Below are 19,249 nucleotides of genomic sequence, written 5' to 3'. Positions count from 1 at the left end.
GGCACCACATAGTCCTCCATACAGAATAATGGACCCCACATAGTCCTCCTTACAGAATAATGGGCCTCACATAGCTTTTCATACAGTATAATGGGCCCCACATATCCATCCATGCAGTATAAAGGGCCCTGCATAGTCTTCCATACAGAATAATGGCCCCATATAGTCCTCTATACAGAATAATGGGCCCCATATAGTCCTCTATACAGAATAATGGGCCCCATATAGGCCTCCATGCAGAATAATGGGCCCCACATAGTTTTTCATACAGTATAAGGGGCCCCACATATCCATCCATACAGTATAATGGGCCCCACATAGTCTTCCATATGGAATAATGGGCCCTATATAGTCCTCTATACAGAATAATGGGCCCCACATAGTCCTCCATGCATAATAATAGGCCCTACATAATTCTCCATACAGAATAATAGGCCCCACATAGTCCTCAATACAGAATAATGGGCCCCACATAGTCCTCCATACAGAATAATGGGCCCCATATAGTCCTCCATACAGAATAATGGGCCCCACATAGTCCTCTATACAGAATAATGGGCCCCACATAGTCCTTCATACAGAATAATGGGCCCCACATAGTCCTCCATACAGAATAATGGGCCCCACATAGTCCTCCATATAGAATAATGGGCCCCACATAGTTCTCCATACAGAATAATGGGCCCTACATAGTTCTCCATACAGAATAATAGGCCCCACATAGTCCTCCATACAGAATAATGGGCCCCACATGGTCCTCCATACAGAATAATGGGCCCCATATAGTCCTCCATACAGAATAATGGGCCCACATAGTCCTTCATACAGAATAATGGGCCCCACATAGTCCTCCATACAGAATAATGGACCCCACATAGTCCTCCATACAGAATAATGGGCCCCACATAGTTCTCCATACAGAATAATGGGCCCTACATAGTTCTCCATACAGAATAATAGGCCCCACATAGTCCTCCATACAGAATAAAGGGCCCCACATGGTCCTCCATACAGAATAATGGGCCCCACATAGTCCTCCATACAGAATAATGGGCCCACATAGTCCTTCATACAGAATAATGGGCCCCACATAGTCCTCCATACAGAATAATGGACCCCACATAGTCCTCCATACAGAATAATGGACCACACATAGTCCTCCATACAGAATAATAGGCCCCACATAGTCCTCCATACTGAATTATGGGCCCCACATAGTCCTCCATACAGTATAATAGACCCCACATAGTCTTCCATATGGAATAATGGGCCCTATATAGTCCTCTATACAGAATAATGGGCCCCACATAGTCCTCCATACATAATAATGGGCCCTACATAATTCTCCATACAGAATAATAGGCCCCACATAGTCCTCAATACAGAATAATGGGCCCCACATAGTCCTCCATACAGAATAACGGGCCCCATATAGTCCTCCATACAGAATAATGGGCCCCACATAGTCCTCTATACAGAATAATGGGCCCCACATAGTCCTTCATACAGAATAATGGGCCCCACATAGTCCTCCATACAGAATAATGGGCCCCACATAGTCCTCCATACAGAATAATGGGCCCCACATAGTTCTCCATACAGAATAATGGGCCCTACATAGTTCTCCATACAGAATAATAGGCCCCACATAGTCCTCCATACAGAATAATGGGCCCCAGATGGTCCTCCATACAGAATAATGGGCCCCATATAGTCCTCCATACAGAATAATGGGCCCCACATAGTCCTCCATACAGAATAATGGGCCCACATAGTCCTTCATACAGAATAATGGGCCCCACATAGTCCTCCATACAGAATAATGGACCCCACATAGTCCTCCATACAGAATAATGGACCCCACATAGTCCTCCATACAGAATAATAGGCCCCACATAGTCCTCCATACTGAATTATGGGCCCCACATAGTCCTCCATACAGTATAATGGACCCCACATAGTCCTCCATACAGAATAATGGACCCCACATAGTTCTCCATACAGAATAATGGGCCCCACATAGTCCTCCATACAGAATAATGGGCCCACATAGTCCTCCATACAGAATAATGGGCCCCATATAGTCCTCCATACAGAATAATGGGCCCCATATAGGCCTCCATACAGAATAATGGGCCCCACATAGCTTTTCATACAGTATAATGGGCCCCACATATCCATCCATACAGTATAATGGGCCCCGCATAGACCTCCTTATAGTATTATTGGTCCCACATTGCCTTCTAGACAGTATAATGTCCCCACATAGTCCTCAATACAGTATTATGGGCCCCACATAGTCCTCCATACAGAATAATGGACCCGACAAAGACCTCTATACAGAATAAAGGGCCCACATAGGGGTAGTGGTTCTGGTGTCGCGGGCCAAATATAATCACCCTGCGGGCCAGATTTGGCCCACGGGCCAGAGATTGACATGTATGTCCTAGATTGATCTTTTACTCTCAATTTATGGGTAAAATGTGAGAAATAAGTACTCAGAAATTCCCATTACTGAGAAAGGAGACGGCAGTTGGTGCTTTTAAAGTTCTATGGATAGAGATGAGCAAGGAAGAGCTAGAGGCAGACACATACATTGTGCTGCAAGTGAAACAACAATTGCTGTTCTCCATACAACTTTGTGAGCACCAACTGTTCTATAAAGACAGATGTTGAGAAATTTGAGAATGAGTGATCAGTCCTGATGGAAAAAGAAGCAGATTTCACTAATAATATATATTACAAAATTTCTTATTTTCATGTGCATTACTGATTTATGGTAAAATTAAATAAAATGACAGTTACTCTTTAAAGAAAACAGCAGTACAAGTGAAGATAAGAAATATTGTAATATATCTTTTTCTCCAGTAATCTCTTCTTTCTTGCACTGATTATTCATTCTCAAAATACTCCAATCTGCCAATAGGTCTGTCTTTTGTGAGAGATCAAATTACATCTGCTGTCTAGAATTCTTTAAGTAAGGGAGTGGGTAGAAACTGGATGGAGAAAGAGGCAGAGCAACCAAAAAGAAGCTATTGAAGATTTTAGTGAGCAGAGCCTGCAAGTCATATAGTGGTCAAAAAATAATGTTATTCCTAATGTACATGTAGCACCCCGAGGGCTCGGCTGCTACAGGGGTATTGCACCTCAAACCAGAGGTGTGATATTCCACTCCCGGGTAAGGATGGAGTATGGATCAAGGCTCAGTAGGCTGCATACAGCACACACACCCCATTTCCGAGGGACAGACCAACGGTGCTCCCACTAGACAGAGTGCAGGCATGACAGCTTCTGTTCCTGGCTGGAGTGGGGAGGGGAAAGTACACCCAGTGGTGTAGGAGCAGATAGGGGTGGGTTTCTGGGCATAGTTAGGAGCCCATTGGTTGCTAGTCACCTGGGCTCACACATAGAGGGAGGTATATAAAGTGGGCACCATCTTAGATCAGTGTTCAGTTCAGAGAGGAGTTCAGCCAGAAAGGGCTGACAGGGAGCTGTGGCTCAGTCTGGGCCCAGCTCCAGAGCCAGGCCTGGAGTGGAGGCCAGGAACAGCAGAAAGAGAGAGGAGAAGGAACGGAAAGGAAAGTAAGAAAGGAACTGGAACAGAGGAGAAAGGAAGCAAGGAACACAGAGAAAGGCCCAGAGACATGAAGGCAGAAGGAACCCCATATGCCCAGAGGAGATACTGGGTGAAGGGTTGGCAGAGCAGGGTACCGGAACCCAAATTGGTGGAGGCGACTAATCCTCAGCCAAAACCGGAGGTTGTGACCACATCTTGGTGCGACCCCTCACTACATCCACCAGAAAGGCATACCGCATAGGGTCAGGGAAACCGGGAGAGGTTTCGCCAACAGAAGGCCCGAGGAAGCTGGACAAAGGTGGGTCACTGGTGGGGACGGCCAGTAGAAAGGAAGAGAGGGGAGCTCTGAACCACACTCTGGAATTGCCTGGGAGTTGACCGAGTCCCTTGCCTGGTGAACGCAGCACGGCTCAGGCGGTCCCTCATGTGCACAAGTGACCAGAATAACAACCGTGAGTAAAGCTTTGAAAACTGCAACTGCACGTCTCTGTGATTCCTCGCCGCACCGGCACCATTGGGACTGGGACGCTCGCGCCATCACTCCCATCATCTCTCACATTAGCTGCCCTGAGGCAATACTCCTCCCGTGGGGAGTTATCCCATACTCGGCTGCGCAACCAACATCAGCCTCAGCGGTCGGCAGCGCAGCGGCGGTCCCCACTGACCGCAATCCATGGGTGGCGTAGTCGGACACTTATTACAACATTTAGACTGCCACTGGTTTGACCACCCTGGGCACGGACCGGGTCACTGCCACGGAGAACTACAACCCCCAGCGATCCGGCTCCGGGTATTCCCCCTGCACAGCAGCGCAGCACATGGCCCAGGGGGCGCGTCATACACATACAACAGCTTATTCTGAAAAGTAGCCCAAAAATGCAGTTACATAGTAGTAACAGCGGTAATTTGGGGTTAGAATCAGGGACAGACAATGGCGTACCGCCAACGGCGGCAGACCACACGTCCACTATGGGGCCCATGAATCGGAGGGGGGCCCAGGGCCAGCGACTGGGCCCCCCACCCAGCATCGCACTTTCAACTGTATCGGCATCCTGGATGAAATGATGAAAGTTGGGGCCATCTGCTCCCTCCTCCATCATTCTCTCACTGTGTCTGAGCTCTGAAACCTCAGCACAGGAGTCGCGATGACATCACTATTTTGCGCCCACTGTGCCCAGCATTAAAGAGCTATAGAACACTTACTGCCAAGATGGGAGCATCGGGGGAACGAGGAGAGGTGAGTATTTATTTATTTTTAAATAATGAGAACATTGTGCGGCCCATTATACTGATTGCAGTGCTATGGGGGTGCATTATATTATATGGAAGGCAATGTGGTGCCCATTATACTCTATGGAGGACTATGTGGGGCCCGTTATGCTGTATGGAGGACTATGTGGAGCCCATTATACTGTATGGAAGGCAATGTGGGACCCCTTATATTGTATGTAGGTGTGTGTTGGGGTCACAGTTGGCTCATCATACCATGTTGGGCTCACCATATTTTTCCGGGGGAGGGGTACACTAGGGCCATTAAACTGTGCGTGTGGTGGGTACTGTAGAGGAATTAACTGTGGGGGTATCATACTGAATTGGGGACGGCACTTTTGTTGGCATCATACTTTATGGAGGCAATGAAAAGGAAATCTAGGGGCTTCACCAGGAAGAAATATTTCACAAGGAAATGCTGCTAAATTGTGAGGTATGCTCTTCTGTTACCACACCGAATATTATTTTTTTGAGGTGGGAAGGGGCCCAATTAGTACTTCTGCTATGGGTCTCCATGATTTCTATGTATACGCCTGGAGTCAGACATACCATTGGTGCTACCTGTGCAGCACACAGGGGCCCAAGATGTAAGGAGGACCATTTCCACCTCCAAATCTGGTGGAATAGTGCATTATGATGAGCTATTGGACTGTAAAGGGCCCATATACTGTTCCTGCACATGGGCCTCTTCTGTCTGTCGGCCAGTAGTAAGATTACGATGAAGTAATGCTTCCAACATAAATTTGGAGGCAGACAAAACAGGATCACCCTATTGGCAGTAGGAGATGAAGACAGGTCCGCTCCTCCCCATTGCCCCTTCTATGCACAGGACATACAGCATGCTCAGAGCACTCTCCTATAGAAGTCAAAAGGTGGATTTCTGACAGTATAGCCGCATATAATCATGGAATCTGTGAAAAATAAGTGTTACTGTATTGATAAATGGAGACAAGTTTTAAGGGTTCTAACTTGCAGAAATCCTGTGTTTAACCCTCTTCTGACTTCCAGTAGTAGTGTACTCTTGGTGGCAGAAAGCTTTCTGGTTATTCCCTTCAGAAATGTAATTAATTATTAGCCTTTACCATTGTTTTCAAACAATTCAGTATTTTATGAGTAAAATGTAGGATTGTATGAAAAACACTCATAGAGCCATACCCTTATTACAAATGCAGACATGACGAAAGTTGTCCTGAACTTGAAAAACCAGTTTAATAAGAATAGAAGAAAGTCTCCTTTTAAAGTTTGCTTTTATAGCATTAACTCAATAAATGCAGGCATACAGCTTTATATACAGACTAATTATACAGATTTGGAGAATGCCTGGAAATAAAGCTTTAAAATGTTTTCCTACAGTTTAAGGCCTTAGGTTAGGTGACTCACAGTTTGGGTTTCCTTCCCAATATGTTTCCATGGAGAGAATGAAACCGCAGAAATAGGAAATGAGCTGTACTAAACTATTCTACGTTCTACTCGTTATACTTTTCTACTTTTACCGACATATCTCTTACAGTTACGGCATTTCACAGATGATTACGACATGTTTAACACACAGATAGCTTTGGAGAGTTTATCTCTGTTTTAGATCTATACATCATGTATAAAAAGACAAAGCTAAGAAAAGCAGAAGAGGAGCATAGAAAGAAACACAAAATAAAGTAAAAACTTACAGATGAAGAAACTGTCTGCAGAGGCGTCTCACAAATACTAAGCAGAGGAATGCAGCCTTGGGCTTCTGATTTTTATAAGGACGTTACAAAACCACACCTAGCAACACGAGGATATTTTCTGTAGCTCCGGTATTGGCTGTCTGGTTGGGAAGATGGCATGTAAAGACCTCCCTACAAGTCATGACATCTTGCCTCCCTTGCCTCTGGCAAACTTAACTGTGGTTTAGAAATACTTTACACAGTTGTTCATATGTGTAAGACTTTATATAATATATAACACTTTGCAGGATTCGTATTTTCAGCATAATAATAATGATCCTTGGTTGCCAAAGAAACAGTCAGTTCAGTGGTTAAGTAGTGGGAATAGCTCTCAAACCTCAATTCAGAAAACAGGCAACCACAACTGGGCTTGTACAGTGATTCAGTGGTTAGTACTTGCGCCTTGCAGCACTGACACTATGGCTTTGAATCTCATCGTGTTGACATGTGCATAATGCTTAAAGGGAATCTGTTAGTAGTTTTTTTTTTTACCCTACCTGAGAGCAGCATAAGGTAGCGGTAGAGACCCTGATTCCAGTGATGTATCAATTACTGGGCTGCCTGTTGCAGTTCTACCAGTTATCTGAATGCTGAGCTATGTATAACCCCGCCCACATGACTGATTGACAGATGTTTATGTACACTGTGAATAGGCAGAAAGCCAGTGGTGGGGGCAGTTTAATTAATATGGAGGACGATATGCCAGCAGGTTTACTAGTTTCTGTCTCTACATTATGATGCTCTCAAATTAAGCTGCAAAACCCTGGTGACAGATTCCCTTTAAATATTCCCCCGGTTTTCATGCGATAGTTTCTTCTCATACTCCAAATATAGATTGGGAAATTAGATGTGTGTAAAGGGACTAATGCAAGCTCATTTTTGTACATTGTTAAATAATCTTGTTACCACATAATAAATTGTAATAGAACTAATTATTAGAGTTAATCAGCACATTACAAGGGTATTACATACAGTGCTTTGAAAAAGTATTCGAAGCCCATGAACTTTTCCACATTTCCACATGTTTTTGTTACACCCACAAATTTAAATGTATTTTGGGGGGATTTTATGTGAGATACCAACACAAAGTAGCAAATATTTGTGAAATGTAAAGAAAACAATACTTGGTTTTCTAAATAATTTAAAAATATAAATCTGAACATTGTGACGTGCATTGGTATACAGCCCCCTGTAGTTTGATACTCCTAAATAAAATTCTGAGTGACCAATTGCCTCCAGAAGTCACATAATTGTAAATTGAGTCTACCTGTGAATAATTTATTCTCAGTATAACTACACCTATTCTGTGAAAGCTTCAGAGATTTGGTTGAGAACATTAGGGATCAAACAGCATCATAAAAACTAAGGAACACACCAGACAAGTCAGGGATAAAGTTGTGGAGAAGAGTAAAGCAGGTTTAGGTTATAAAAAAAATAGCCCAAACTCTGTCACGGACCACTGTTCAATCCATCATCCAAAAATGGAAGGAGTATAGCACATCTGCAAACGTACCAAGACATGGCCGTCCACCTAAACTGACATCCCAAGCAAGCAGAACACTCATTAGAGAAGCAGCCAAAAGGCCGATGGTCACTCTGGAGGAGCTGCAGAGATCCACAGCTCAGGTGGGAGAATCTTTCCACAGAACAACTATTAGTATACTCCACAAATCAGGCCTTTATGGAAGTGTGGAAAGAAGAAAGCCATTTTTGAAAGCAAGCCATAAGAAGTCCCATTTGCAGTTTGCAAAAAGCAATGTAGGGGACACACCTAACATGTGGAAGGAGATGCTCTGGTCAGATGAGAGCAAAGTAGAACTTTTTGGGCTAAGTGCACAATATGTGAAGCAGAAAACACTGCCCATCACCCTTTAAACACCATCCCCACTGTCAAACATGGTGGTGGCAGCATTATGCTGTGCTGTGGCAATGCTGTTTTTCAGCAGGGACAGGGAAGATGCTCAGAGTTAATGGGAAGCTGGATGGATGGAGTTAAATACAGGACAATCCAATTCTGTTAGAGGCTGCAAAAGACTTGAGACTGGGGTGTAAGATCACCTTGTAGAAGGACAACTACCCTAAACATGCTGCCAGATCTACAATGGAATTGTTTAGAACAAAGTTTATTCACGTGTGTGATTGGCCTAGTCAAAATCCAGATCTAAATCCCATTGAAAATCTATGGTAAGGCTTGAAAATTTCTGCTCACAGACGCTCTCCATCAAATCTCACTGAGCCTGAGCTAGTTTACAAAGAAGAATGGACAAAAAAGTTAGCCTCTAGATGTGCAAAGCTCATAGAGACATAGCCCAAAAGACTTCCAGCAGTAATTGCATTGAAAGGGGGTCTTACAAATTATTGACTCGGGGGGGGGGGGGGGACTGAATGCAAATGAATGTCACAATTTTCAGGTTTACATTTTTAAAACAATTAGAAAACCATGTATCATTTCCTTTACACTTCACAAATACTTACTACTTTGTGTTAGTATATCACAAAAAAGCCCAATAAAATACAATTAAATTTGTGGAAGTAATGTGAAAAAATGTGGAAAAGCTCACGGGGTATGAATACTTTTAAAAGGCACTGTACAAAACGTAGAGAATCAGGTTAGACTTGAAGAATTCACTAGCTCACTGAAGCTACAATAGGTTGAATTGTTGACCTGTAACTCCAAGTTACTAAGTTCTAAACATGCAATTTACTGTTGTCTCTGTGTTTACATAAAGTTACTTACATGCCTTTAAAAAAACAAGCACCATTTATGATGAAATGTTGGTATGTCTGAATCAGGCTGTGACTTGTTCAAAAGGAAGCAATACAGAAAAATCACAGGAATCCCTACAAAAAAAGTTAAATAATCCCTTTAGAATTTCTAACCTCTCGTAATTTAGAATTGTACTTGAACATCATATATTAATAAATAGTTAAATCAGATTCATTAAAAGATTGTTGTAATGTTTAACAGATTATGAATAAATGTGCGATGGTATCTTATAATAGTGGAAAAGTTCTCCTTAATAAAAACAGCTAAAGTGGAAGCAGTGCTGTACAAAGATGTGTTTGGAAAGTATAGCAAAAATTAAAATGGGCCCAAACTATGGTGTCAAGATTTGCCACCCAGGATAAGTGTCGGGTGTTTTTTTTTATTTGTCATCTACCATGTCTGTTTTATGGCATTTTGCCAATTCCCATACTTCTAATAATGAAGTCTGATGGAAGAAAGACGCCATGAACAACTTCTTTATTAAACTTATTTTATTTTCAATAGGGCACTTTTATCCCTTTTTTAAAGATGGAATGGCTGGTCGGTTGCCCGACTGCCACTTCATTTATTCTCTATGAGGCTGCAGGAAAGAGCTGAGCATAGAGCTTGGCAGTCCCATAAGAAATAAATGGAGCAGCAATCGAACATGTCCCTCCATTCTAATGGGGATAAAAGTTCCCTGCTCTGTAGATAGTATATAGTGTAAATGTACAAATAATGCAGTGATCACCTGTGAGATTATGCAAAGGAGTTTTGTAGATAGCATATAGTGTATAGTGTACAGGTATAAAGTGACCGAGAGCCGTAGCCATGACCAAGCTGCTGTTTCATTACGCCCTGGCACTTTAGAGGAAAATCATGTCTGACTCCAAATGACCTGTCCAGTGTGGGGTGCATCACACTCACCTGTAGGTCACAGGCCTCTGCTGCTTTCAGGCCTCCTTCCTTTGGAGCTGCCTCACATAACTCAGAACACACAGTTCGCATTAACCAACAAAACTTTACTGAACAGTTCAAGTTCATGAGATTGTAGCATGCAGTATTGGTCACAACACTTCTTTTTCCTTGTTTCCTTGACTCAGTACATTTCCTTTACACAGTCCGTTTCCAGTATTACTATCCATTCCTCCGGGACTATCCCTACGTTGGTGTCATAAAAATATTAAGGAAATATTAAGAATTTCTCTCTCCCAGACCCCTCTTCCTCCCCCCTCCCTTATACTATCTGTCAGAGGAGAAAAGCTGACACTTTGGCCAGTGGCTCCTATGCAAATTAAGCCCACATAGTAGAAGTAGCTTGTAAGCAAATGCTAGCACAAAAGGTGCTACTGACCCAATTAATATGCGAGTCATTCCCAGTAACACAGACCTGCGACAATTTACATTTAGCTGAGAAGGTTGTATTCCCAGGACTTCAAAAGAGTTAAACATAAATCTATAGTCTTTTCGGCGCCGGCACAAAGTATGGAATATCTGGAATTCTATACTTCCGATAATAATGGGGTCCATATTTTTAGTGGCAGGGTCAGCTAAGGAACAATATGCATATTTTCCCTTAGATGCAAGCCCCTCTGGTGAGCTGTGGCGCAAAAGTACCAGAATAATGGACCGCAGCCAGGTCATATGTGGTCTCTGGAGAAAGGTAAATTCATCATAGAAAATATGGTACCACTTTCGGGCTTCTGCGATCAACCAGCGATAAGTTATCCCAGAAGTTAGAGATTCTAATAAAAATATGAAGGCTGAAGCCCAGCCCACAAGAGGTCATTACAGTGGGGTAGGGGCAGGCCTCTCCCATCGGCATAAAAGACACAACGGAAGGGGGGTCAGTATTCATTGCCAGGGAATATAGAGACTATAAGCAAAGGATCACGTTCGATAATGGTCAAATCAAAGTGGGGCGCTCCCCCTCCAGCTATACTGAATCGTCTCTGCGATCTTATAGTACGTTCTCCTTTAATCCTTATTATTTTATGTAACTGCATATGTATTATATTGTCTCCTTTTGTAAAACCTTTTGTATAATTTTGCTAAACACTGCCTCCCTTTTGGATTAAATATAAAATTTAATAGTCCTGTTTCTTTTGTTTTGTAATCGTTCCCTCCCCCGAAGCCATATACGCTACCAGAATGCAGGCGTCCGACCTGGCCTGTATCATATTTCAAATTGGGTTGGTGGTGGCAGCGAATAATAGTAATTGGGCTATTGTGAAGCTGGCAGTAACCGTACGGGGGCATATACACATATTCGATGCATTGGAATCCGGAAGTGTGTATGCCATACGCTCACTGGTCGCTTGCCGATAGCTACATAGTGAGTAATCAGGATCGGGTGCGTGCGAATCCCTGCTCAATCCTGACAGAGTGACGACAGCGGTGGCATATTGTGTGATCTCCCTGGTGTCGTCGCTGTCGGTCCGGACAAATTGGTGGCAGCGGCGGGAAATTGTGTGATCTCCCTGGTGTCGTCACTGACGGTCCCTCACAGTTGGCTATTCGTGTCTATCCCAAGGATTTTCTGTCCAGTCCCACAGTGCACCCAGTTTCCATTACCTTCCCTTCTCGCGGTTCCGCATTCATCGTCCCCTGTTTGCTAGGAGATAGGGCACTACTCCTGGTACCTGTACCGAGCCCTGAGCTCCGGACATTGCAGGAATGTCTGTAAGGGATTCTTGTAAGACCTCCCACTTCCATGAATCATAGCTTCTGGGTGCCGCCAGCAGCCCACTGCGCTTGAACTTGACCTTGGTTACTGTACTTCCCTATCTGACTACTATCAGGAAGTAGTTTGCTTTATACTAGCATATCCCATCCCATTGTGGTCTAGTCCTAAATAGTAACTGTACTTTATCCTATATCCCCAGCTAACTACAGTTATCTTATACCAAGCCTTATGCTTTTCTCTTACATACTAATCTATATGTTACGCTATGCTGTACAACACCATAACAGTCTATTCACAGTGTACATGTTACACTTATGTATTACCTCTACATTACTCATGCTTTATACGTTATCACATCACAAAACAAGATATACAAAAGACATATAACACTATATACATGACGCAATTGGTGACTTCAGGAGTAGGAACACGTTGGTACAGTCCACCACTCTTGCACAAATAATACAGTAATCACCGGAGACATTATGCACAGAAGCTCTGTAGATACATATGTATGGTGTAAGTGTAATGTCCAGTTTTCCACCGGTGATGTCTATAATTAAAGTAATTTATTTTCAACTTTCTTCTTCATCCAGCACAGTCCACATTGACTTCTTTGAGCCAGGACTTGTCTTAGCAGAATGTACAGTAGCTTACAGATATCTATGACTGATCGCTTCTAGAGCATATTCCCCAATTTTTCCTCCACTTATCCATTTCGGGAGATGAAGAATCAAAAATGGCCATAGTGTTGTTGTGATGCCTTACACAGTAACAGTACCTCCTTTTTGTTCCGCCCATAAAAAAAATCCCCAAAAATAAAATATATTACAGTAGTGATGTCCCCCATTCTAACTCCATCATAACAAATAATGTATTTCACCTTGGTCTATATACAGAATTAATGCTGTTGTGGCCCCTGGAAAATAGTAACAAATTTTATTGTGCTCCCCATACAGTAGTAATGTCCATCTTTGTGTTCATATGCAGTAATGCCCCCATCCCAGTGGCACCAATACAAAAGTAATGTACACCATTTTTGCATACAGTAATAGCATACATGTTTTTTGCCTCGACACAGTTGGAACGTACAAATTGTGGCCTTGTAAATTAATAATTGAGAATGCATTATGCCACAAGGGGCGATTGTTAATATATAGTGCCACATTGGGGGACATCACTAATGTGGCCTGGTACAGTAATAATGTTCCTTATTTTGGCTCCACAGAGTAATAATGTCCCCTAAGTGGCTGTAAACAGGAATAATGTAATAACGTCACTCATTCTGACAACATACATGAATGATGTCCCCTAAGTTACCGTAATATAGTGATAATGTCCCCTATTCTGGCCCTAATATAGGAATAGTGTCTTCCATTCTGGCTCCAATAGAGTAATAATGACCCATATTCTTTCCCCAATACAGTAATAATGTCTGCCATTTTGGCCCCCCATACAGTAAAAATGGCCCATTTTTTAGCCCTCATACTATGTCAATAGTAATAATGATAGGAATACATTCTAGCTCTCTTCACATAGCAATAAAAAAAAACAATTCCTCTCACATGTCCCCATTTTCACGATGAGCAGTTACTCTCTTCTCCATATCTCAGTGCAGGCATGCACAATTTAGTGATGTCAATGCGCCATTGAGTATCTGGCCTGTAATAGGCCTTTGATGTGCATAGGTATTGTGGTAAAGGGAGCCAGTGGCTCTCTGCTTCGCAACATTTTTTAACTTGATGTGCATCCTTCTCAACATAAAATAACCCTCACACTGTTGGTCCCCTCTCTGTTCCAGACATGGTCAGATCTTTTGTGACCACAATAGTTCCACCAGGCTCAAGGACTTTCCTGGTAGTATAGTCATAGCCTTGGGAGTAAGGGCAAAGGGGAGAAGCTAACCAACCGGATCTGTGGCGCCCCTGCGGGTTCAGTCGCCACAGAGGTACTGCATCTCATCCAGAGGTGTGGTATCCCACTCTCAGGTAAGGATGGGGTACTACCCAGAAACCACCCACCAGCATCCAACACTACACCATTCCAGACCAGCAGGCGGGGCAAGATGCATGAGTACAGTGCTGAGCCCTGTCCCTGGTTGAGAGAGCATGTGGAGAGCTGAATCAACTCTGCTGCATCACCATCAGCTCCAGAAGATCTGCACTGCAGTGGCGGCCCCATATAGCCGCATACCACAGGTAGCGTCACGAACATTATCTCTAAAAACTTTAAGCCCCTTTTACTTTTCCCCTTTTATTGACCGCCCTGGGTCACGGACCGGGTCACTGCCACTGTGACATCCCCCAGCATCGACCGGCCCAGTTGATGAGTACCCCACGGCCCAGGGGGCACGTCATACTTGGCGTCACAAACAGGATACGAACCAACCCGTTATAGCCGGGTATTGTGCGTCTATAGACCGTGATTAATACTGAATGTGGCGCCAGCCCAAGAAGAACGAGTGCCATTATGTGCGTGATAAAAGACAACAATAAACCTCCCATCGTGGGCCGGGTCCCAAAATGGACCCCAAAAGTAAAGCCTGTCCCGTGCATCTGTGGCCATGTGTGGCCAGGTGTGGCCGACAGCAAGCAGCTATGGAACCGTCCCAAAAAGGGGAGAGGAGAAGAGAAACTTTGGAGACAGGGTTGTTCCTCCAGCAGTGCAGACAAACCGCACCCGGCAGGCACGATGGAAGGAGACAATCCTCAGACTCCGGCCCGTGGCCTGCAGCCTACCACATCATCCCTCAATCTGGAGGGAGTCCTCACTAAGCTGTCCCTGGAGGATACTGGCTCCACGATGAGGTACAGGAGCTGGGCCGGCGGATGGAGGAGGCCCAGCAGGCTGCCTTTGCAATCTAAAAGGATGAGCTGCTGGAGAAGCTGAGGACCTGGCAGCAGTCCACGTTGCATTCCACAAGCAGCGCCACAGCCCCGGCGGAGCCTCTTCTGGACCTGGAGGCGACAAGCAGTGCTGGAGCAGCCGCAGGAGCAGGTAACGGCGACACCCCTGCCGGCCCTGACAGCGCTGACCTCCTCCTGGGCCCCTTACAGGAGCCCCCTGCTCCAGGTGCCTGCAGTGCAAACCTGCTTCTGGGCCCCCTACAGAAACCCCTTGCCCGCACACCCGAATGGGTGTACGAGTGCCCCAAGTGGGACTGATCCACGAAGTATGAGGATCAGCAGATAGCCCCTCTACAACCCACGGCTGCGGCCCTGGTCACCTGTACAAAAGAAGGGGAGGAGAACAGGTGGGATAACCCGGAGGGTGATCTCATGGGGTTCCCGCGGGAGACCCAATCTGAGGCCCTCAGAAGGGAGGAGTATTGTGAGCGGAAGCTCCGGAAACTGGCAGCGGAGCGTAAGGAGCGACAGGAGAGGTGGGAGAGGATGGAGGCCCGCAACATGGAAGCCAAAACCCGGGTCCGCAAGACCAAATCTCCCACACCCAGTGCACGCGCTGAGGGGACTGTGGTGAAATTTGACCTGGAAGCTGGGTGGGGCTTCATAAGAGAGCCACAGTTGGCAAAGGACTTTTTCATGAACCGAAGCGACGTAGAGTCCCATCTCCAACAGGGACATCCCGGCCGGTACCTATACCCTGGTGACAGGGTTACTTACACCCGGCATAAGGGAGAGCATGGATGGTATGACCTCCATGTTCACAGGGTGGAGGATGAGGAGGAGGACATACATATGCCATCCGAGCCTGACGACCCGGCTGGGCCAGCCTATGGAGGACAGGTGCTTCCCCAGAGGGAGCACAGCTGTTGAACTGATCAGTTTAAAGAAAAAGTTCAAAGACTGTAAATAAGTTACCCGGGAGGGTATTGAACCAGTTAGTGTGTTTGAAGAATTTATGTTTACTTATTGTGTGTACCCAGTGAGGGTATAAAGACTGTTAGGTTGAGGACAATGAGCAGCCAAAAACTTTCATCTGTAAATAGTTTGCACTTCTTAAAGTGCTTCTTGCTGGTTTTATCATGACCACCGAACAAAAACCTGTTTGGTGTGGCTGAAGACGTGGTCCAACAAGTGGACCAGTTATGCCCTTCAGCCACGCCCAGGGCCTACGTTGAGGGTTTTCGAACGGGTCCCTCAAATTGCACCTTCACCAGTGAGATGGACACCCGGTTAGGGATCTCACTGTAGCCTGCTGAAAATGTGTTTTACATGGAAAAATGTTTTATGAGTATGAAGAAGAATGTTATTAAAAGTGCTTTTATAATGTTTTATATGCTAATAGAAACCTGAGACGTTTAAGAAAATGTGCCTCTCATAAAGGGAAGAGAAAAGTTGTATATTGTTCTTTTAAGTGAATGCATTCTAAAAAATTTTGTATGTCTTAACATTTGTTTTACTCTGTTCTAGCCCGCGGACTTGCTGTGTTTTACCAGGGGGGTATGTGGGGCCCCTGTGGGTTCAGTCGCCACAGAGGTACTGCATCTCACCCAGAGGTGTGGTATTCCACTCTCAGGTAAGGATGGGGTACTACCCGGGACCCACCCACCTGCATCCAACACTATACCCTTCCAGACCAGCAGGCGGGGCAAGATGCATGCGTACAATGCTGAGCCCTGTCCCTGGTTGGAAGGGGGGGAACTGAGAGAGGGGGAACCATGTAGTGGGTGTGGGTGGAGGAAGTAGATCAGGAGAGCACCTTCAGTAGGAGTATAAGAAAGAGGGGAACGATCTTGAATCAGATCAGTCTGTGGTGAGATTTCAGAGGAGAGAGAGTTGGAAGCAGGAGCCCTAGAGGATCTCTGGAGGAGTGGAGAAAGGAGCAGGGCCCAGGCTGAGGGGTCCAGGAGGAATGACTGAGAGAAGAGGACAGGAGCAGAGGGAAGGCTCCAGAGACAGAGGGGATCCCAGGGGCACGGCGAGTGCGGGTGCCACCCATGTGCCCGAATCTACACAGACGTGGAGGGATCAGGACGCAGAGGGGACTGGCCCCTAAAGTAGTGGAGAAGAATCGGGCTCAGCTAGATAACCGAAGGCTATTGTACTTTCAAGGTTCAGCTGCCAACTACCACAATTATATCGCCAAAGAGGTGACCACATAGGGTCCAGGGGACTGCACGTCACCCGACAGGATCCGAGTCTACTGGTTTGGGACACTGATTGTGAAGCGCAGGGCAGGAGGGTGAGAGCCAGCGCAGGAAGACGACCGAGGAAGGAACATAGAACAGGGTCCCGTTTAAGTACTCCTGAAATACTTGAGAGCTGCTGAACCCCTTCCTTGGTGAACACAGGATGATGTGGGTGGTTATAATCTGTCAGTTGTAACCTGGAGCAGCGTGATAACTGTGAGTAAAACCCAAAGACTGCACCCCACTGTGTCCTTGAATTATTGCTGCACCATCACCAGCCCTGCATTACACAGCACTAACAACATCTACCTCATAAAATCACCATCTACTGCCCTGGAGCTAAGCTCTGCATGTGGAGAGCTGAACCAACTCTGCTGTGTCACCATCAGCTCCAGAGGATCTGCACCGCAGCGGCGGCCCCATATAGTCGCATACCACAGGTGGCGTCACAAACAATATCTCTAAAAACTTTAAGCCCCTTTTACTTTTCCCCTTTAATTGACTGCCCTGGGTCACGGACCGGGTCACTGCCACTGTGACATCCCCCAGCATCGACCGGCCCGGTTACCAAGTACCCCACGGCCCTGGGGGCACGTCAGATCTGTATGGACAAGACCTGAAATGTGGTCTGAGTGTCCTGTAGTTCAATTGACAGAACTCCTGTCAAAAAGACCCTCATGACGTTATCTCTACTGACAAAGAAAAGGAACTAGATTTGCTTGAATTCAATTTTTTTTGTGTGTGTTTCCCCTCCCCAAGTGGCTGCCATTTTTCAATAATATAAAGGGGAAGGGAGTAAAAAAAAAAAAAAGATATTCGCCTGTCCTGTGGAGTTCCGATCCAGACAGATTGTTTTATTTAATATTGTCTTCAGTCTGCCATCTTCACAACCTCATGCACTGAAGAACTCAAGATGGTGGGTGTCGGAAGTTGCTGAAGATATGCCCATATATGTCCGGACCAAGGAAGACGATCAGACCAGAACAGCGCTGCCTGCAAATCCTTACCAGTTGAACTATTTATTTCTGATTTAAATCAGCAAGTGGAAAGTTGGAAATGATGTAGGAAAAATATTTTTTTTTATTATGTTGATGTCCAGGCACTGAATTTGCCCAAAGGCCAACAGCTTCTCAACAGAAGCTAGAAAAAATGCAAAAATTTGCTCCGTTCATCTGCTTTGGATGACTCTCACACTTCTGCCAGTTTTATTTTCATGTGCGTGGCTCATACATTATTCATTTTTTTCTTGTTTGTTATTGTATCACATTCAGTGCAATGCAAATTGATTTTTTTCTATTATATAACATAGCATTTATACAATTAGCTGCCCCTAAAAAGATATAAGCTAGAACAAATCTTCAAGGAGTTGACAACTACCTTTACAACTCCTTCTTAGTTGCCCAAGTAAAATTAAAAAAAATATTATACCCAACATCCCACACTGTCAGGTTTCCAGTGTGATAACATTGTCATATCACATGGGAGCTGCAGCCAATCAGCAACTGCTGACAACCCTTACTATTTCTTCAGAGTGGATGTCCATTCTGATAGTTTATTAATATTAATGAGAAACAGCCAATCCGCAACCACGCCTGTAATGCTCACATGACATAATGTGATGGGAGCACTGGGACACCATGTGCCAAAATTACAGAAACTGAAGGAGTGGACAACACCTTTCAGTAAAAAGAAAGTGAAACATCATAGATACATTTGAAATGATAACATAGTGAAGTTCTTACTTAAAGGAAAGTTTCAGACTAACTTGTGATTACTTATAGATCACTCACTTTGTTTGTGACTGTGGCTGTGTAGACAGAATGCCCTGCTCAGAGCCAATGAGCTTACTGATTGTGCGCCATACTGTGGACGTGACGTCAGTACCGCAGCCAATATTGGACTCTGGGAGAAAGACCAGACATTCAGTTCTGGACCCAACATGGTGAGTGAAGCACAGTTTATAATTTTTTAACAAACTGCAGCCAGAGATGAAGATTTTTTATATAATGCCTGCCAATTGCAGGACTGCTAGTGAGCAAGTCTGCCTTCAACTCCATCAGTTCATCTCTACAGTAACTGTCAACCATCAAGGTGGAGTCCATGTACCCCTACACTCTGACCCCCCACCTGACAAAAACATCACCTTTAGTCCAACTTCAAACCTCAGAGAAAA

General features: G+C 44.8%; 1 protein-coding gene across 1 annotated transcript in view; it reads right to left on the bottom strand.

Moving 5' to 3' along the window:
- LOC141252826 (annexin A1-like) overlaps positions 1-6,671 on the bottom strand; it is a 66,264-nt gene extending 59,593 nt beyond the window's left edge. The window contains exon 1 of the mRNA XM_073670587.1: positions 6,514-6,671. The gene's annotated coding sequence lies outside the window, so the exon portion shown is untranslated. The remainder of the gene's footprint in view (positions 1-6,513) is intronic.
- Between the last annotated feature and the right edge of the window lie 12,578 nt (positions 6,672-19,249).

The sequence above is a fragment of the Phyllobates terribilis genome, unplaced genomic scaffold, assembly GCF_046119375.1.
Source record: "Phyllobates terribilis strain yellow unplaced genomic scaffold, ASM4611937v1 Scaffold_1__5_contigs__length_1240528914, whole genome shotgun sequence".
NCBI lineage: Eukaryota > Metazoa > Chordata > Amphibia > Anura > Dendrobatidae > Phyllobates > Phyllobates terribilis.
The sequence above is the reverse complement of the archived record's forward strand: the minus strand, read 5'-3'. Positions and strand labels throughout refer to the sequence as shown.